This window comes from Zootermopsis nevadensis, unplaced genomic scaffold (assembly GCF_977971745.1).
Source record: "Zootermopsis nevadensis isolate Lab colony 2312 unplaced genomic scaffold, Znev_1.0 Znev_ptg000061l, whole genome shotgun sequence".
Lineage (NCBI taxonomy): Eukaryota > Metazoa > Arthropoda > Insecta > Blattodea > Termopsidae > Zootermopsis > Zootermopsis nevadensis.
Window position 1 is genome coordinate 21,150,892 of NW_028259192.1, and position 22,630 is coordinate 21,173,521.

General features: G+C 38.7%; 2 long non-coding RNA genes across 4 annotated transcripts in view; both read right to left on the reverse strand.

The window, feature by feature from the left end:
• Positions 1–4,587, reverse strand: part of LOC147871252 (uncharacterized) — a 74,972-nt gene extending 70,385 nt beyond the window's left edge. Inside the window, exon 1 of the long non-coding RNA XR_015532521.1 lies at positions 4,448–4,587. This is a non-coding gene — a long non-coding RNA (uncharacterized LOC147871252). The remainder of the gene's footprint in view (positions 1–4,447) is intronic.
• A 2,381-nt stretch (positions 4,588–6,968) lies between these two features.
• The window catches only part of LOC110830210 (uncharacterized), a 266,347-nt gene continuing 250,685 nt past the window's right edge, over positions 6,969–22,630 (reverse strand). For 2 of the 3 annotated variants that reach the window (XR_015532515.1, XR_015532519.1), the window contains exons 4-6: positions 9,232–11,515; positions 8,951–9,101; positions 6,969–8,813 (exon numbers count right to left, since the gene is read on the reverse strand). This is a non-coding gene — a long non-coding RNA (uncharacterized LOC110830210). Of the gene's footprint in view, positions 8,814–8,950; positions 9,102–9,231; positions 11,516–19,148; positions 19,871–22,630 lie in introns of those variants that run through there. The other variant, XR_015532520.1, reaches the window with a different exon arrangement.

The following is a 22,630-nucleotide window of genomic DNA, read 5'->3' on the forward strand; positions in this document are numbered from 1 at the left end:
TTATGTCAATCAATCACGTCGTTGCTTAATTACATGCATGCCTTGTCTTGCATGTGGTACTGTCTTGTGTGAATCTCGTACGTCATACGTAAATGTACTCTTGCCGTGTCTTCAGAATGGTAGTGTCTTATGTCAATCAATCACGTCGTTGCTTAATTACATGCATGCCTTGTCTTGCATGTGATACTGTCTTGTGTGAATCTCGTACGTCATACGTAAATGTACTCTTGCCGTGTCTTGAGAATGGTAGTGTCTTATGTCAATCAATCACGTCGTTGCTTAATTACATGCATGCCTTGTCTTGCATGTGGTACTGTCTTGTGTGAATCTCGTACGTCATACGTAAATGTACTCTTGCCGTGTCTTGAGAATGGTAGTGTCTTATGTCAATCAATCACGTCGTTGCTTAATTACATGCATGCCTTGTCTTGAATGTGGTACTGTCTTGTGTGAATCTCGTACGTCATACGTAAATGTACTCTTGCCGTGTCTTGAGAATGGTAGTGTCTTATGTCAATCAATCACGTCGTTGCTTAATTACATGCATGCCTTGTCTTGCATGTGGTACTGACTTGTGTGAATCTCGTACGTCATAGGTAAATGTACTCTTGCCGTGTCTTCAGAGTGGTCGTGGCTTGTGTGAATCTAGTATTTCATCGCTATATGTATCGCTGCGTTGCCTTCATAGTGGTAATCTTATGTGAATCACGCACGTCATTGCTAAATGTACCCACCCATGCCTAGTCTTATGGAATTCATCGGAATAAAGTATAAATAACACACTTTCATACAACATACCATGACATCAAACACAATACATCATCATACAGTAGCATATAAAACAATAAATTGCCATTTCAAATATCGTAAATTATCCATGTCATGTCACATATATTTTTGTCTTAACAAACAAAATACGAGCTACAAAACATGCATGATGTGGATGGGTGCGTGTTTGGGTTAATCTTCTTATGGATACGTAGATTGATAGATTCATGAACGGATGGATGGACAGATAGATAGATAGATAGATAGATAGATAGATAGATAGGTAGATGAGATACATTATATAGGTAGAGAAACCCAGGTATCTAAATCCGGCCTGATAATATTTTATCTAAGACAAAGGATTCACACACACACACACATTGCGTGCTTTTATACTTCTACTATGCTGTGGCCTGAGTGAAGAATTCTGTATCAGTAAGGATCGCATTTCCCTACATCCTCGAAGCTATTTCTGAAAATACCTAAACCCCATCTGTAACGAGTATTTGTATTCATATCATATTAATAATATAGTTGGCTTCTTTCTCTAACTCACGAAAGTAAAATATTTAAACCAAGAATGTATTCAACACATACTCAAGTGATTAGGATACACTTCAGTATCCACTCATATACCCAAAAAACTATTATGTCATATGAAAAAAGTAAGGGATAGAGCAGTCCTAATACACGCCATGTGGGACGCTTGGCGGGAGAGACAGTATAGCTCCTACTCATTCATGCAATGCATCGCGCCCTGCACGCAGGGGCCGTCACCTTTACACGTCTATCATAAAAATAATGGACTTTCAGCTTTAAAAATGTACATAATCCACATCTTAAAAGCTACGAAATTACTTTTCTTTTACATCAAGCATAGAAACACAACCCAACTTTTGAATTTTTGTCCCAATTATACGGCGTGCGCGCGCACATTTGGAAAGAGACGTTGCTTTTACAGACTGAAGCATAAATGGCAACAATCCAGTTACTTCAAAAATGACGACCTGTCTCTCATGATATACGTGAAACAAACCATGAGCCCAAAACGCGGTAATCGCATACGAAAGAACGACCCAATCAACATCACCTTCCAGTATCAAGCGCTTTGCCACCGGGACTCGTTACAGATTGCTACCTTCAGCCCTACTACAACACATTCACGAAATAAGTAATTCACAAAATGCCATATCATTTTCTCACTACTTATCTAAACAACATATGCGAAGCCCAGATCTAAATAAACTTTTGCTTCCTAACGCTGGACGGAAATGTCGCAGCTTCCATGATTCAAACGATCGAAGAACCTAACGACTATCTCTCCCTCGTAATTCACGTGATTCACAGCTCTCTTAACAAAATTCCGACATCGGCCAAGTTCCTTATAGCTCTACAGAATAACACGTACATAAAATGTATACGTGATTATGCGCCACTAACGGAACAAAACGTTAACACGCAGTTATCTCACATTACGTCGAGCTGCCATATTTGACCGGTTCCAATACCAATAAGAAAACTTTGAGCAGATGCAAGGATAATATTAATATGAATCTTATGCGACTAGTGTCGGAAGACACGCATATCATTCTTCATGAGGCCTCTTGTGAACATGAGAACGAGGATGCCATTTCCATGAATTTAGTTACCATTCACTTGAGATGATAAGGTTATTACCTACGAATAAATATACCGAAAGCGGACAAGTGACAATGCGTCTTCACCTTGCGTTTCGTTGCTTCGTCGAGGACTAACAAACACGTGCCTTATCTCACGAAACATTACAACCAATTTTCAGTAGGGTCCCAACCAGAACACGTGGACCTAACAGACACAAAGCACTTGAGATAAAAGTAATTATTTTCTAATCTGCCCCTCACATATTATTAGCACGAGTAAAAAATGCATATAACAAATTTCTCAAAAATATTTACTTCGCCTCGAAAATCAAAGTGTGGATCGGACGACAATGTTGAATTGAAATTTATGTCCTCTATCTTGATGACGATCGGCTTGATTTCGTAAAAGCAGTGACTAAGAAAGCTCGGTGTTTTAAGAACGACAATGGACGTTCATGTTCCTGAAAACGGGGACAATTCGGTCATTGTCTGAGCGCCTGGCACCTGAAAAGAGGCACGTACGCTTAGTGATCCGAAACTCATTTACGGAATGGGTTGCAGTCATTTGACATCCCAAACACTTAACGTATAAATTTTTTTTCTAGATTTCGCTTACAAACAAAACATTTGTACCGAATTCGATACGTTCCTTTAAAAGTCTGCGTTATTATCCGAGCCCTACGAAGACAAAAATGAACACATTTCACTTCTTTACGTGCTATTTCTTCAACTTGCATTATGATCTAAACATAATTATCCCAAGCCCTGTTCTTCTACCTCTTCGACTAAAAATTTCTATGCATCTGTCATCTCACACGTGCGTCATCGACATCCTGACCTACCTCTCCTCTCCCTGATGCTGACAGTACAAAGTGCGAAGCTACAACTCATTAACCACTGTCTTCAAATTACTGTCGTTACCGTGCTTATTAATAGTAATTAATTCGTGATCGCTCTGTTAATAAAATCCGGTTTATCACCTTCACAGCCCAAATTCGATTCTATGAATTAATATCGATTCCATCACATTTTTACATCGCCAGATACTTACGTTCATAAATAGTCACAAATTCGAGAGTTCTACAATATCCCTTAATGTTAAAAATTACGTCTGTCTGTAACCCGCTTAGTTCGACGTAAGTCACTAACGATGACGCGTGACACATTCACCCACGCGACCTCTATTGACTGTGATTCTACAAACGCGACGCACGACGTAAACCGCGTGTTTTCGGCGTCGAGTTTAAGATACCTGATTAGTATCTGACACGATTCCTATAATTGTCCTCCTTCACTACATACTTGTCAAAATTTTAAAATTAAACTGTAGTAAGTACACATTTATTTCTGCAATAATTTTTAACTACATTATGGTATCAACCTTGTACAGCATTAAAACAAAGGAGTTACTCAGGCACCTAGTCAACAAATTATGTCTACCTGTGTTCATTCCCATGTTCACACCAGCTCTTACTAGACACTATATCATCTTCCCTTCGAGTTTTCATACTCAAAATCCGTATTCACTTGTAATTTCTAAGATGCATACAACGTTCTCAACCAATCTAGTCATCCTCGATTTTTACCACGATTAACATCTTATTTCTGAACTCTCTTCAAGTACGAGATTCCTATCCCTTCACAATAAATTTAGGTCCAATTCAATAACATACACAGAAGATGCCGTGAATTTTTCCTTCGGGTAAACCGGCTGGAACGTAATACTGCCCACGTGTATCCATCTAGCTGTTAAAGAAGCACGTAGCTATACTTTCAATAACCCATACGCCTTCATGCCGTAGTACGTAATTAAACACAGGCGAAAATTGTCTTTAAAAACAAATTAGTCTAGCCCGTGTAAGTAAGAAGAAGATGAGAGAGAACAAGTTAAAGATTAAGAAGATGAAGATTTACAATTCGTTTTCCTTCAAGGTTGGAATTAAGGACTTCATTCACTAAAATCTCCCAACTACAAGATACTGGCAAAAACTAAGCTACAAACTACATTGCCAAATAAATACGTGCACTACTGCAAAATTAAAGACATAAATTTCACCCACCGGCGATGACCTAGGGCTGGAGACTTCTTAGATGACGTCGTCGCTGGACATGGCAATCGTCCGTTGTTTATCAAAACGTCTGTATCCTTGCGATGTTGCGATGTGTAGTCTGCTACAAGTTCACTCACGTTTCAGAGGTACGCGCTACCTCCATTCACCAAGGAATAAACAATTTCAGTTGACTTATTTTTATTGGGGAGGGGGGGGAGGGCTCTCTATGACTTCTGTATTATTTCATTTATAATATGAGCGACGTTCTTTGCAAATGACTTGGTTGATCACTACATCTCGTTCCTGCTTTATTTGTGAATCACTCATTCTCGACAATGCGAGCTTTCATAAGTCTGAAATAACAAGGGAATTAATAGAAAGTTTTATTCTTGCCACCATACTCGCTAGATTTAAATCCAATTGGGAACTTTTGCTTTGCCATTAAGCATGCCATAAGAAAAGTGTTGCCAAACTTTTGGCTATCATCAATGCACACTTTAATTTCCTACTACTGGTGATGCCTAATTAATAATTATAACGTAACAAGTCATACAAATGTTAACTGCTGTTAAAATCTGATCTCACTGAAAGTCAACTCAAATACGAAGCTATACTTTCAATAACCCATACGCCTTCATGCCGTAGTACGTAATTAAACACAGGCGAAAATTGTCTTTAAAAACAAATTAGTCTAGCCCGTGTAAGTAAGAAGAAGATGAGAGAGAACAAGTTAAAGATTAAGAAGATGAAGATTTACAATTCGTTTTCCTTCAAGGTTGGAATTAAGGACTTCATTCACTAAAATCTCCCAACTACAAGATACTGGCAAAAACTAAGCTACAAACTACATTGCCAAATAAATACGTGCACTACTGCAAAATTAAAGACATAAATTTCACCCACCGGCGATGACCTAGGGCTGGAGACTTCTTAGATGACGTCGTCGCTGGACATGGCAATCGTCCGTTGTTTATCAAAACGTCTGTATCCTTGCGATGTTGCGATGTGTAGTCTGCTACAAGTTCACTCACGTTTCAGAGGTACGCGCTACCTCCATTCACCAAGGAATAAACAATTTCAGTTGACTTATTTTTATTGGGGAGGGGGGGGAGGGCTCTCTATGACTTCTGTATTATTTCATTTATAATATGAGCGACGTTCTTTGCAAATGACTTGGTTGATCACTACATCTCGTTCCTGCTTTATTTGTGAATCACTCATTCTCGACAATGCGAGCTTTCATAAGTCTGAAATAACAAGGGAATTAATAGAAAGTTTTATTCTTGCCACCATACTCGCTAGATTTAAATCCAATTGGGAACTTTTGCTTTGCCATTAAGCATGCCATAAGAAAAGTGTTGCCAAACTTTTGGCTATCATCAATGCACACTTTAATTTCCTACTACTGGTGATGCCTAATTAATAATTATAACGTAACAAGTCATACAAATGTTAACTGCTGTTAAAATCTGATCTCACTGAAAGTCAACTCAAATACGAAGCTATACTTTCAATAACCCATACGCCTTCATGCCGTAGTACGTAATTAAACACAGGCGAAAATTGTCTTTAAAAACAAATTAGTCTAGCCCGTGTAAGTAAGAAGAAGATGAGAGAGAACAAGTTAAAGATTAAGAAGATGAAGATTTACAATTCGTTTTCCTTCAAGGTTGGAATTAAGGACTTCATTCACTAAAATCTCCCAACTACAAGATACTGGCAAAAACTAAGCTACAAACTACATTGCCAAATAAATACGTGCACTACTGCAAAATTAAAGACATAAATTTCACCCACCGGCGATGACCTAGGGCTGGAGACTTCTTAGATGACGTCGTCGCTGGACATGGCAATCGTCCGTTGTTTATCAAAACGTCTGTATCCTTGCGATGTTGCGATGTGTAGTCTGCTACAAGTTCACTCACGTTTCAGAGGTACGCGCTACCTCCATTCACCAAGGAATAAACAATTTCAGTTGACTTATTTTTATTGGGGAGGGGGGGGAGGGCTCTCTATGACTTCTGTATTATTTCATTTATAATATGAGCGACGTTCTTTGCAAATGACTTGGTTGATCACTACATCTCGTTCCTGCTTTATTTGTGAATCACTCATTCTCGACAATGCGAGCTTTCATAAGTCTGAAATAACAAGGGAATTAATAGAAAGTTTTATTCTTGCCACCATACTCGCTAGATTTAAATCCAATTGGGAACTTTTGCTTTGCCATTAAGCATGCCATAAGAAAAGTGTTGCCAAACTTTTGGCTATCATCAATGCACACTTTAATTTCCTACTACTGGTGATGCCTAATTAATAATTATAACGTAACAAGTCATACAAATGTTAACTGCTGTTAAAATCTGATCTCACTGAAAGTCAACTCAAATACGAAAATTTAAAGACGAAATAGTGACATATGTCGTTCTTCTACCTATTATAAAGAAAGATGGAAACAAAGGTATACAGGGAAGTGTTAAAGTTTCAAGGTTGATTTTTCGTTGTTTCTACAATCGGAAAAAAATATAACTACAAGTAAATAATTTATTTATTAAATAACATATAACAATCTGAAAACTTCATTTAAAATGTCACTGTCGGGCGTTTCACTTATTTCGACTTCCAAAAGCCTGTATTATTTTATTCACACGTTATCTGCATGTGACTTCGTTGTCTCGTCCCTAATTTCCGTCTGTATCTCTCATCAATGCACACTTTAATGTCCTAGTACTGATGCCTACGCTACTATAAAATTGAAATTATTTCTCAATTACTTTCATTGGATGCACTCTGTCTACGTCAAACGTGGTCAAACGACCACAGGATTAGTCGACGACAGAAATGTGGACTGTACGTCTGTTCTGTCATATTACTGTAATCACACTTATATGCGTAATTAAGGGCAAAGCTATGTAAATAAATAACGATAATGTATTTTTCAGCTACATGAATTTTTTTCAAATTGAAAAATCTTCCCCGTTTTATACTTTCTGTTACCAGACGCTTAAATCATCTCACAATTACTTAACTTGATGCAGCAAAGTCACTGAAAAGCTATCCCTTACTCAGATCATCAAAAAAGAAAATCCCCACTTTTTAAAATCCTGAATATCTTCTTCATGATTTACCAGAACCTACCACTGCAACTTAACCCAAAGCACATAAATATGGTCTACGATCTCTCACACCCTATTCATTCCTCATCATTTCTAATATTTTGGGCAAACTAATTGTGTCTTTGCTGGATTCCGCTGATATTCCGTTGCAACACAGCGGCTGGACTGTAGAGTTGATCTTGTTAGTGGTTAAGAATGCATGCAGCTACGACTCTACACCAATCCGTCTATCCTCTGAGGGTAGGAAGAAGGCGAAAAATAAGAAAAAGAATAAATAGAAATAATCTGAAATCATTTTACTCGAATGATGGAAACAAGCAAAACATTAATTGGAAACTCACAATTAAGGAACATTGGAAGGAGGGGAAGTTTAACCTCTGCACCCTAGACGTTAGTCGTGTGTTAATTTAAAATTACAGTAATTCATTTCACTCACCAACAACGATGGTAGAAACGAAATATGCCGGTAGGATGGCCGCCGACACTGGAAACACGTAAAGTTCTCAATAAAACACGACACCGGAAGCAAATCAATTGAAGGTGGATCGCGCATGCTGAAGACAGCCTGCGTCCTTCCGTTACAGAACATACGATGATTCAAAAAGTAGATTTGCACGCACGTACACATACGTGACTTTTCTGTCACGTGATGTTCTCCACGAGAGTCTTCGTTGTTTTCCTGCGGATTCGGGTAGACTTTTGAATTACAGTATGAAGCAGTAGTTTCTGGGAGCTCTGTCTACTTCCATCGCCACGTGAAGGACAGCCACTCGGTCGGGTCCCCGGCAGAGGGCTAATCAAAATCAATACTGAACGCGTCTCTTTCACGCAGACTGCAAACTACTCCATACGCAATGCTCAGTCCACCTAACACGAAATTTTGAAAGTCCCCAGCTCTTCGATCGAGATATTTATTCATGTAACATGTCACACTCTTGACAAATTTTCTGCAGCGATTAGAAAACGAAATGATGTAGCCCCCGTGTCTCTGCTTCACAGTTTACTCCAGTGAGTTTTTGTAAACACTAAAGTTAAATTTCTTTCCATATACGAGCACAAACATTTGGACCATCTAACCTATGTATTTACAACGAGAGAGTTGGAACAAATCGTTCTGATGCTGTAAGTCCGCATGTCTGTCACCAGACAGGCAACATCTGTTTAGCATTTTCTCTTTTTCCGTATTTTTATTTAACAGTTCTAAAACGATCTTCAATAACTTTTCCTTTCTGTGCGAAACAATTGCAACGGAGTTGGACCTAAACAAAAGAAAACCAAACATCCTTTAGCGACAAAGGAAAACAGCAAAAAGATTCTTCCTTTTTTGCCTAAATAACAACGTAACTTAAAAATCGTGAGATAGCGGAAAATAATATCTTAGCGTACTCAGTGATACCTCATCGTTTCAGACGTCTCGTGGCGGTGCGGCGTCCGGGTGGAAGTGGCTACGGAACTCCGGGTGCGATGAAGATCCTCCTCTGAGTTTCGGAACTACGAAGATTCACTTGCTAGTGAAAAACCTAAAATCTGACGCCGATGCATTTCCTCTGAAACCAGACAGAATACCCCATATAATGACAAGAATTTATAATCATACACCTTTTATATGTAGAGTGTCAAGTTCCATCACTGGGCATTATATCATATTAATGGAATATAATTTCTCATTGTACTCACAGAAGTCCTTAGTTCTGTGCTGCGACAACATTTACGGCGTCTCGTGTCATATGGCGTAACAGACATCACGATGTCACAATAGTCAAAGCCGAAACGTCGATTCAGGCATCTCGTCTCCTGTGTTTCGTAAGCGGAGTCACATTGTATCGGCAACAGCAGAGAGAATACGGCACGTGTGAAGATGATATACGAGGGTGAGTCAAATGAAAACCGTAAAACTGACATAAAAATTCGAAATATCGCGCCATTGTCCTATAAGTTGGCAGACATGTTACCAATGCTATAAAGAGTATCCTATAGGTGGTAGTATAATGCAGACAAACAGAACGTCATCACAGTGCCAATTTGAAAATGGCTGCTCCACTAGTTACGTTCTGTAATTCGTTTTTTGATCAGTGAAGAATCTTGAAGAATCATCTTCGACCTGCAGTCAGATCAAAGCGACGTGGACTTTTGACTAGAGGTGTCCTTGACATGACACTGCTCGGCCCCATACTGCCCGTGCAACAGTTGCAACAATCCAAGACTTGCACTTTCAGTGTCTTCCACATCCGCCATACTCACTAGACCTAGCCCCAAGTGATTACCACATGTTTGGGCCACTCAAAGAGTCGATGGGAGGAAACAAGTTCCGTTCTGACGAAGAGATACAGAAGGCGGTGCATGAGTGGTTGCGCAGACAACCACAAGAATTTTTTTCTAGAGGAATCCATACACTTCGTAAACGCTGGAGGGCCTGTATTGAACGAAATGTAGACTATGTAGAAAAATGATATAGTTGTGTACCGCTTTCACTCAATAAATTAAATTTAAAAAAAAAATTACGGTTTTCATTTAACTCACCCTCGTAAGTCCACCTCCGAGATCTGACAGCGTCAACGTCCAACAGAACTACATTTTCCTTATTCAGCCAAGTTTTTTAAGATTTAAGGGTTCACGGCGATGAGAATGGTAATAATGATGTTCTCGGTTTGGTGCCGCGTACACTCGACGGGGATAAAACAGCTCACGAAAAGTAATATCTCAGCCTACTTACAGAACTCTCTACTTCAGAGTAGAGATTATTTCAAGCAATTCACCTTGTATGACTTTATAGAGGATGCAGCAACCAGGGACCGCATCAAGTCCAACAGCAACAGGACATGAGATCACGACGTATTTCCTCCTGTCAACTTTGCCAAAGTCTACGTTCGTGTGTACAACGCCACAGTCCTAGAGGATCGTTATACCACTCCAATTCCTCCGTGGAACATTTGACCGGTGAATCACACCGCCCGACATCAACGCCGATAAGTGACGGTCGTTATCTCTGCAACCCGGTTAAATTTGTATTCATTATGACCCGATAATTTTCAATGGTAAGGTCAAATCCACGAGCTAATTATAATCAGCCCATAGAAGGCAATTACATCAAACGGCAGTCGGAGCACCAATCCACTAAAATTTCCATCATCAGACGTCGAATGAGTAGCAACAGACGTGGAAATCCACACACAGCATTAATCAACGAGAATTTATTATTTGCACGTGAGATTCGACGATTACAATTTTTAATATTACAAGTCTGGAGGTCAAATAAAATCTAACTCCACGGTTTATATAATTTCTAGAGGAAATTGGTAGCTACTTTAATTATCACGAAATCGCCCGCATTCTTGAAACATATAAAAAAAAACATTCCTTTGTGCCATATTCTGAGCATGCTTAATCAAGTCTACAACTTCACTTTTATGAGATGTACTTTAATGTCTAATTTCTATGTACGCTTGTAAATTGCATAATTACGAAATGCGTAGTTGGAATGTTTTTGGCTTCAAGAGAATTGTCAGAAGACTTACATCAAAATATAATACCGGACGTACCTAAGTAAATAAGTTGAAAAAGAGTGAAATATATTCATCCGACTCAAGACATCCTAAAGACCGATTATCGCTTTTGTGAAGACGGTAACCGGATTTCGTGCTCCCTAAACGGCAATGAATTTCTTCAGTAGCTGAGCGACTGTCAGATTCTCGACAAGGACTTTACTCCGTCGGTTAGTCACAAACTCCTAGTTACCCGTGCCCTTCTTATCTTGCTGCTGACTTAAATGTTCGCCAGTTTCAACACCCGATACAGAGTTATGGCTTTTAATGTCTGAATATTCTAATTCTCGAAATGAACATAAATGCAATCCTTAACCGCAGCGACGCTTCTGTGTGCTGATGGTGCAAACGGGTCCTGTTTTTCTCGAACCTGGGACTGATTTTGCAGTACCATACTCGAATAATCAAATCTCTCCTGTCTGGAATAATGAAGAGAAAGAAATTACAGATTTATAACTTATTAAAATGTACTTAAGAGATTATATATCCTTCTATAATTCACTTATATATTTCCACGCGTGATTCATTTGACTTGTTTCATAAGTGGATGTGCTGACTGAGTACTTGAAAATTTTATTCCCAACTCACAAGCACATGTCTGTTCAAAATTTCATTAACTTTATTTCAATTCCATAACAATTTCAATTTTCTGAAATATTTATTTTTATAATCGTGCAATATTGAGTCATCACGACGTGCAGGCACACCGAAAAATTAATTCATAATTGGTTTCACAAATGTTTTCATACGCTCAAATTTAACTCTTTGCATGTCTCTACAGACAGATACATCATTGCGCCCTTCTAGGACCACATACACACGACCGTTTTGTCCCGTCAGACCAAATATCTCATATTATGCAAATCTGTTTATATACACTGCCGTCAAAATGCCTTGATATGAAAACAACACAATGCACAATCGTTCGATCATACTTATCTCATGTCGGCGTCCTATAACAAATTAATCCACAAATTACTGAGCACAAACGTCAAGACGTTAATGTAGATAGTATTTAAAAATTCTGATATCACTTCAAATAAAACACAACACGCCGGTTAGACACGGACCAGCAGAGTCAAATCAAACCCCTAGACGCACTCTGCGAATAAAACGGAGAATTAATCAACTGTCGAAGCACATTTTGCATGTGTTTTAAAACGTTAAGCACTGATTAAAACCGGACAAGAAGAAACTGAAAACAAATTTTAATCACTTTAACATTAGCCAGAAATTGCCAGAGGGCGGTATCCTCACCGGGAATACAAAGGGCCCGTTAATATCCGGGCATTACAAAAGGTTAGCCCTGAATAATGCAACTATTGCACATAAATAGACAAGCAGAGGACTGCGTCGCCTCTCATTGTTCAAGCACTGCTCCACCGAATAGTCATTCGTTTATAAACTACCACGTGATCACAAGTACTTCACAGGATGTTCAAAAAGTCTCTTCATTTTCTGCTGACATTCCATTAACGCATGCTTCAACATAAATGTGTCATCAAAAGCAAATGATACCTTCTAACACCGCGAAAGTAGTCTTAAAGGGAAGGGCGTTGTTAAATAATCAGGGTCGAATATCACGACCTGCAGAACACCCTGTGCCACGGGGCCCAACAGATACATTTTCTGTCCTCTTACCCCATTTCTTACTCGGAGACACGGGCTTTCAAAACGTCGTAATTCTATAATTTTATAATTTAGACGATAGACAAAGTTCAAAAGAAGAATTTTATGTTTGTGTTTTAAATTCCGCATTAAAATATACAGCATACTTCAGCTACATAAATAATAAAGCCTGTCTCAGTAGGTGTATGTGCATTCTTCCTTGTTCCTGACAGACGAACAAGAAACTCTGCGTTTCGCCGACGAATTTCCTTCCACTTGAATCGCCTCGTCGAATTGTCTTCAGATTCCGTGACATGAAGGAGACGAACAATACACTCGAAAAAAAAAAGAAATCACAGAATAGAGTATAAGAGGATTGTTTTCGATAAAAAGGACAAGACAAGGAATTAGGAGCTCACAAGTTCATACAGTTGTAGAAAGAAATAAACGGAGTCTCAGGAGAGTATTATGTCGGAATTGCTGAATCGTTGAGGGCCACGGGTGGGACAACATGGCTCGCAGACATGCGATCTACCTTTCGTTATAAAACTAAGTAAAATTTTCCTAAAATCATAACGCCATTGATCAGAGACCTTTTCAAGAAGTTGACGATGCACTCGGGTTGTCAAGAATTTTCCCACCTTTTTCTAAAACCAATCCCTGTCCTCAGCCAGATGAACCCAATCAACAGTCTTTTAACCTAATTCCATAAGATCGACTTTAATATTGCAATGTTATGTTAAATTCAGTCCTATTACTCAGTATTTGTATTAAAACAAGTCACCAGTTACATGCGTAAAAATGCGTTTCCATCCTTCAACTGTCAATATCGTGTTCAATACATTTCCGAACTGACAACGAACCTTCCTTATACGAGCAGTGCTTGGCAAATTGCTACTTTTATTACTCACTAAAAATAACGTATCTTATTAAGACGGTAACTTCTTTCATCATACACGGTGATAAAATACCACAAAAAAATTTAAGCCACCTTCACAAAAGACGCAGGCGGGCAGCGGCTTCACGATCCCTACCCCAAGCCGCGCATCTGAGAACCCTCGACAACGTGAAAAGTGCTAGTCGAACTCCTGCTATTAACTCCATCTACACCGTAACAGTACTTGCAGAATTTTTAAAAAAAGATTGATATCGCACAAAAACAAAAGATTATTCTACGTGACTTCTCCAGATACCTGATTGGTCTCACTTGTCTCTCGTAACCATGAGCGGTCTTCTAAACCTACGTGGATGCTAAAGAACCACAGACGATTGCAGGGAGATAAAACCAACTTTCATACGGAATTACAAATTCTATTGCACGTATTGCGATTCAGCTATATTTAATAATCATACCACGTACTCCGGACCTTACTGCAGTCGTCATCACCCAGTCAGCTCCTTTGAAACGTCGGTGAATATGTACCAGATTCCGCCGTGCAGCATCCCGGAAGACAGACATCTTCGTAAAAGTCAACCCGAGGACTTCACGTCTCCTATAGCCCTCTTATTTTATCTACTTGTTTATTCATCTCTCCCTTCTTTTCTTGTCATATTTTACATTCTCTACCACCGTCAAATCTCGTTTAAAAATAAGTTACAAAGTGTGCATCGTTGCTTTGTACGACTTTATATACGGGAGGTAGGCAACGGTTCGTACAGCCACAGACACTGCTCGGTACTTCATGGCAATGTAACCGTGTGTGGCGGTGTGTATGTGCCCCTTTGAACTATATTTGGAGCACTTACAGAAAATCGACACAAAGTATTCTGTGTAGGAGGAAGGAAACATTTACGTAGTTACCATTTTGTGCGTGATATGTTAATGGCAGGATCCGTGTGGGCGTGCATTACTAAGGCTTCTCTACTGCAGTGGTCAGAGACCCTTACCTTCACTCAAACTGCGCACAAAGGCAAAATGTTAAATCACTGACCTAGCTCAAATAGCTTTCCGTAATTACACGTCTGGAACGTAAATTCAGAAATGTCTCTAAATTAGAAATAAAACATAAAACAGAAATTATGCAATAACAAAATTAAATTTAGGCAAACAAATGAGAACTCAAGGCTACATTATGAATGCACAACATGGAAGGCAAAACTCATATATACAAATAAGATATACAGGGTTATTCATAATTCAGGGAATCACGAATAAACCTGTCTGGAAGTAACCCACACGATTATTTAAAGTTCGCCTGCAGACAAAAGCGTTGATGTTGGCCTTTTCGCCTGAGACGCGTTTAGACTCGTAAGTACATACCAATAAAACATACTTCATTCCTGAAAATTGTGACTGTGTTTCTCCGAAACGTCGGTATCTACTAACAAATGGGCAACGCGTTTCACCCAACGCCGCAAATATGACCTTCACAGCCGTCACAACCTCAAATCATGTAGGACTTGTATTTGTCTTCCGAGTAAGTCATTCAATTGATGCTTCGTAATTATACTAACACTCACAGACGACAAAACTTATTGGTCATAAAACCACCGATCAATCTGTCGTTAACACAGCCAAGGTTTTAAGCTATGCAATGTTCTGAATTCAACTTTCAATTAGCAACGCCCAAATTGTAGTGACGAAGGTACCGATTCCAAGTTCCCCGCTCTCAGTAACGTACTGACGTTTTCCTGATTTTAAACATTTCTACTGCAACCTTTGACAAGCAAGGCCAGAAGGGGGGGAAATGGCTTTATTATCGGTCTGACAGCTAAATTTTGCCCCCGCTCAGAATCTCATTAACAACGTTTGGGGAAACACCAAGTATAAATTTTGGAGCATCTAAACATTCAGAAAGTTAGAACGTAAATTGGTTATAACCATGAATACGTCCCGCTTACATAACTCACGAAATAAATCCATATTCTTATAGGGGGGTGGGGGTTACAAATGGTTTACGTTGTTTATTTACGTATTTTACATCAAATTGAAACTCGGCGGTGGTTTTATAGAAAACAGATCATTTTAGAGCGTATGAACCTAATTCAAGCTGTTCCCACAATACAGTATTAATTGAATTGTGTCCTCTATTCCAAACCTTCGACCTGATTGGCATTCATAACACCTTCGTCCCACAAAGGGTAATGGAATCATTGGAAACAATACAGAATCCATCATGCAGCGAGCATCGAAATTAACCATTATCGCCTGATTAGCTATACGTTAATAAATGCAAAGGGAGAATTCGGTTCATTTAAATATCTGCATTTCAATATATGTTCGTTTAAATTTTCGAGGACCGTGAAATATGATCTGCGGCTGACATAAAAGCAAAACAAATTTCACTGCATTTCAACACGAGGCAAAACTGAAAAACACACGCGCGCACCTGCGAAACTCAAAAAGTGAACTGAAAATTAATAAACATAACTGCATGGGGGTAAACACGAGCAAAGCGAGTTATGCCCTTTTTCTGATACACAATCTGTATTAAATATGTCTGAATTAAGCAACTGATTTCGTTATTGAGACGCTGATGGTCTATTAACTCGATTAAGGAATTTTCGGATTTCGTTACTATTTTTAAAAAGACGCACAGATCGCTACTATCCGCAGTCAGCTGAATGAAATCAAACCACCACATCCTGTCTCTCTGAGACGCACTTCAATAATTTCCTTCTTTATACAATTAATTTCCCCATATTATATCCATCCTTGAAGCATTTTAAATTAAATTTTGTAGGCATTACTTATTTTCCACGTCTCCGTCTATCGTCTTCTGTTATCTAACCTATCTACAGAAAGATGACCCACGAATTATGAAGCTCCTCGTAATTTTTTTTCCAAATTCATCCGTTATCACTTCCCAGCACTAATCTCGAGTAACACACGAGGCGAAAACATAAATGACATTAAAAATCGTTGTAAAATACGTCGAAATAAATTACGAAAGCTCCCCTACATTCACATTTGCTTCTCGCAAGGATAAATGGAACAAGTCAGGAACTATACGTGGTCTGTCGCTGCCCCTGTAACGCTAAAACCCATAATATCGACACAAAAGGTCTCGTTATTCCTCCTCCAAGTCGACAGCCATGAGTGGCTTCTCTTTTGTTAACTAGTCTTTGCTCTTAGATTTCCCACTCGATGTGCAATTTCAACAGTTTCAAGAGACGCCCTTCGACTGTTATGGCTAGAAAACGAAATTAGTGGCATTTGCATCTGACAGATCGGAGAAGTGAGTGTTTACCTGGACGGACGGACACAATGCTTCTGGACCGAAAGGCACAGATTTATGACTACAGCTGCTGCCAACGAATTTTATCAACCGAGCACTCGTAAAGTGTAGAAGTATGCAAGAGTGTCCTATCCTGTTGGTATTAGGGATAAGGCGGCCGGAGTGTGAAGCTCTCACAACCTTCGAAGAAAGTTATAAGTGGGGAAAACACGTCAGTAAAGAAAAGTGTCCGATGTTGAGTCGTTGAAAATGTGTAACGCGAGACGTGAGACCATGCAGAGAGCCACGTTTTGTAGTACTCGTTCAACTAAAGTCGACAATCGCAGGACCTCGACCTACAGATCAAAACCCACATCGCAGAAAAACACTGATATATAGGACCTATCCTGCTCTGAATCGGATTTAAACCCGGTATCCGAGACCTTCATCGGATTCAACCAAACGCCCTTTATAACATAAAAGCACAGTAATTGAATAATAGATGAATTAACTTCATTTCAAAGAAAAAAATCCATGGCATCTTAAATAAATCATTTTGTGATACGAACACTATCTGAAAAAATTCATAAAATATATCTCTCCACTCTCGTATCGGTAGCCTTAAACACATTCATGTTTTAATTTGCATGTTAAAGGACTTCGTCGATTCTATAAAATGATGCAAAAATTCTCATCAGACAGTCTGTACACAGAACGACAGTCTGTACAAGCATTACACGTATAAACTCATATAAAACTCAAATCAATAACAAACTCCATAAAAAACGTCAACCTTCAAATTTATTACTACTCTGAAAGTAATGGTTTTAAGGTTATAAATAAATACGTAACTTCGTATGAACATTAAACTGACATAAATAATTTCGTAGGAAACGGCACGTGAAAGTGATTTTGGGGGACACGATATTGTAAATCTAAACCCGCAACTTGGAAGAATGAAACTTTACCATAGTTAGAAGTTTATTTCGACGTTAATATTTTCCGCACAGTTGTTTCTTTCGTTGTACGCGAATTCATATAAACAAATAAAATATTTCTTTCACATCTGTATCAAATACATTAAAATTCAAACGTGAAAAATCCAAAGTCTAGTCATCTTTCCCTTACGACATCATTAAAATAAATTTAGGTTATCTGCTTCTCTCGTACATTCCGATTAATTTACGCTGTATTGTGTTTTATACAGAGCAACTCACTAAATTTCAGATGAGAGAAATTCTCGTTTCGCGTTCCTGAAACAGACAGTTCCTCGTAATTTATGGACAGAGTTTCAACCAAACTCATTAGTTCTGAGGGCGATCAGACTTAGAATCTGCAGTCATTAAACTGTGTGAGCCATGTCACTGCGTGCATTTACGCAGTACGAGGTCAAATGTTCTCAAACTATAGTCACTAATTCTCATTCTATTACGTCGAAATTATGATGAAAATTGTTCATTGTAAAATGTATATTTGACGTAAGCTTACACGACGTATCACACACTGTTCGTTCTCAAGACTGCTGCATCAGATAACAAATATAATATATTACAGAGAGTCATCGTAACAACATTAATATGCGAGTAGATATCAGCGAAACGTCGGGTATATTAGACGCGACCAGAAAGATGTACACCTATTTCAAATACACATTCTTTAAAAAATACAGGCTTAATCATTCATTCATTAATTACCTAACATGCAAATTGAAAAAAATTACGTAATTATACTTATGTCTATCTGTTGCAGATATAATTCGAATCACATGAAACACCACACTGCCTGTAGAGACACTTTTTTCCTTCGTACGTATATAGTCGTGTCTCTTTTATTTTTAATTAATTTTGACTTCACGTAAAATAGAACTTTTAACAAGCCAATAACTAACTCGATGTACAAGACTCCTCGCTGAGAAGCTTACAGTCGCACAGCTGTTCACGAATATCGTCATCTCTCATGAAAACCAAAGGTTCATTATCTTGTTAACAAAAACCCCAACTACAAGTCAATATCACGTTTCAGCTTCAGTCCATATTACATACCCTAATATAATAATGCTTTTAAAATATGGAAAACTTTCTGATAAGAAATGTTTGGATTGACATCAAGACCTCCCCATGTATAGCTCACTTTATACAAGGGAATCATAATACGTAAAATATGCATACAAACAAAAACTGTTTGCAATATCGAGGACACTAATGGCAAACGCGTTTCGAGCTCAAGAGGTCATCTTCAGTAGCATAAACGTAAGTTATTTACAAGACCATATTTATTAATAACTCACCGAATGTTGGTTGCACAGGAGTTGGTGTATTGTGTTGGACACTTAGCTTTTATATGTCTGATTGCCGTCGTTGGTCTGCGCCTGCAAACTTCAACGACACGTGGTCGTTGCTGTCAGATGTTTAAATGTGTAGGGTACATCTTAAACTCTGATATCAGTGTGGCCAACTATTCCATATGAAATTTACTTTGTTTATTACTCTGTTTATTGCCAGGTCAAATATCCCATTTGACTCATGGGCGTTCTGTTCGGTTATGATGTTTTCGTTTTTGCTGGTTTATAGATATGGAATTTTTCTAAAATGTCATGCATTTTACCCTTCGAGGCCATTCTTAACACGTCCACGATATCTTTCATAGGGCCGTATTCATATCCGTGGTCGAGGACGTGTTGGGCGTGTTAAATCTCTTCATTTATTACTTACAGTTTATAATCGACATTTTATTTCAGTAGCTCAGACTATTGAGTGTAAAATGAATTGGAAACGATGTGGAAGGAAGCATTCGTGGCCTAATTTAAGGTCATATCCCCAGCATTTTCCTGGACGGACTGACGGAAACTAGGAAGAATCTCTGTGAGGATAGCCAGTCTACGGACTGAGAAATAAACAGCATAACCGCTTTGTATTAAGTAGACAGCAGTGGCAGCCATTTGTATAAATTATCGCGATGTGCATACAGAGTCCCCTAAGATAACAATTCCTGGACAAGACCTTGAAATATGCCGCAATTTCTTCGTCCAACACACCTGAACATTTATCTTTCCAGTCTTCCTACTACGCGTTAATCGACACTGCTCAACATCAGAATTGGGTACAAAAATTCATTAAGAGCAACTACACGACACGTCCTCAACAGCGACTCACAAGCGTACTTTTCGCTCCTTATTTACAAATTTTGCTTCAGAAAAATAGTCGGCAACATTGTCAACACCCTGTACAAGGCTCCTGGTAACAAGCTGATGTTCCCCCTATAAATTGATGACCGACGAAGAAATCGATATGAGGATGAAAGTGAGTCTGGTCCACATTCCAGCACCGCAGCTTACGTCATAGGCAACTTGTGGTAATGAACCCCGAGGTGCATTGGAGGGGAAAGACGGCCGTAAATTTCGTTCCAGGGCAGTGAGTAACTCATTGAGCGCAATCACGTGCCGTCGAACAAATTCCGTAACCTAGCCCTACGGACACATATATGTGTATAAGAACGCTTACACTTTAATAGATATCTCAACGGAGGACGTGTGACCAGAACTGAAATATGCAGCCCACTAAATTACGACAGAATCTAAATCTAATTTTATATCCTGACGGAAAATATAACGTACTTCGATATCTTGCTTTACGCCAAATTCGTCCGTGCTGTGTGCCTCGCCCATAAAGTCTTCTATTTAGTAATTGCTGTACGTTTTTTCCTCGGGGTAAATAAGCCCTAACGTCACTCACCTCCATGCGACTCTATGGTAACGTGCTTTATGCCTTAATTAAGGCCGAACACGAGTCCAATTCAAAGCCTTAGGGCAGACAGACAATATTGTCTCGTATAAAATTTTCCTGTCATAAGCTTAATTTAGTAACAACGGTAACAGGCCTCGAGGAGTACAAAATGTCGTTAAATGAAATACTTATCGAAACTTTTTAAAGTCATCTGAAAGACGGAAAGTTTTTAATTACTCTCAAGCACAAAATTACACGAGCTCAATTGTTTTTGTTTTCATTATTCTGCTTTTAGTATCTGCCGTCTTTAGAACACAACAACGGTATAAGCGGGTACACGTGTTTTCGCCTGTTCACGCTGACCTCCTGCAGACTTAACAATTCCAGAAAGAAAATTAAACGACAGCGAGGCTTTTGGAACATTTTCCATTAAGGACTTTAGATTACTGTTCCCCTTTCTTAATATTTGTTCTAAATATAACGAAAAAGAGAACACGAAATCTTTACCGACATATATTTGTCTAATATTATCATGGTAACAGTCGCTTGTGCTGCTCTGTAGAGATTAAAATTAAAAAGCTACACGAACCATCCATTTCTGACGTAATAATAATTCAATTCTTTATTATTAGTGTGCTAATAATCATAATAATAGCTTGGGGAAATAGTTGACAAATCTTTACTGTGCCAAATTTCGAACTGTATAATTAACAAACAAAAGTTGACGTCAAAGTCTAAATGCAAGCCCGCAATGCGTTACGACTCTATAAACCAGCATGGACATTGCTTTGGAGAATGTTAGTCATTCGGTAATGGCAACTGTGCAGCCTAAATTTCCCCTACTTGTAACCATAACGAGACCTTCAAAATAACTGACAGACCTCCTCTTAGTTTCTCTGATCTGTTCGCAAATTGTGGAAAGAGTCAAATCCCAGGCAAGGTACGACTGGTGGGGAGGCACTCTATTGCAACAGAAGGGAAGAATGTGGCTGGTATTGACCGGTCTTCTGCCCTGCAGGGGCTGAAAACTTGGCATCCTGCACGGAAGATAGTGGAAAACCTGTGGTCCAAGGTAAACTAAGTGGGGGTGAGTTTCAGTGCCTTCTCCTTTAACGCAGCGAAGGTCAAACGGGTAGATCGCGTAATAAAAGGATGTTTACGTAGATTCAATAAATGGCCAGCCATCACCATAATTACATTTCATGGATTACTGTGTTTATTCCGATTAATTTTATAACGTTGCTTCTGAAGCGAGTAAAGATTTATCATCTTCCTACTCGTCTCTGAATACTTCTTACTAAATTCCTATTTCGTATTCAGGAGGTGGTGTGTTCCATTCTCGACTTGTAGTCAGGATTTCTCATTGAGGATTTTCTTTCCTTTCATTATTTTTTAAAAAATTACCAGACGACAGTACTGAATTATCACACAAATCATTACATATTTTCAAAATTATCTCACGATAAACATAACTAAGGAAAAGAGGACTGAAACGTAATTAACCTCTTTGAAGCCGAGAATCATCTACGATATTTAATAACTCGGTCCGTACCGCAAATAAAACATTACGAGTCACCATTACAAAGATCAGCTCGTTAATGCAGTTTGTTAAGTGAACAAGATTAGGAAAACGTGGTACTATTTTCTGAAACTAAAGAAAATAATATGCACAGAGAATTAATAAGAGTTAGTTACCCATTTGCGTAAGGAATGGTCAGTTTTAAGTTATACCGTCTCTGAATTTACATTGCTAATTCAAAGAGAATTGTGCTCCTACATTGTCCAAAAACTCTGTGAAATCTTTGACATGAACAAAAAGACGGTATTGCTTCTGAAAACTGAGCAGAATCTCTCCCCCCCCCCCCCCACTAAACCCCCAGGGTGCAGACTAAGGTCTCTTTATCTCGAATCGGAATTGAACAATCTGTCCTATTACAGCGAGCGCTTTGATGTATATGCTATAAGAACATGGCAAACTAATTTATATTTCTATCTGCATGCATATGAAAGGCAGTTAATTCTATTGAATTCATATAGAACGATACAG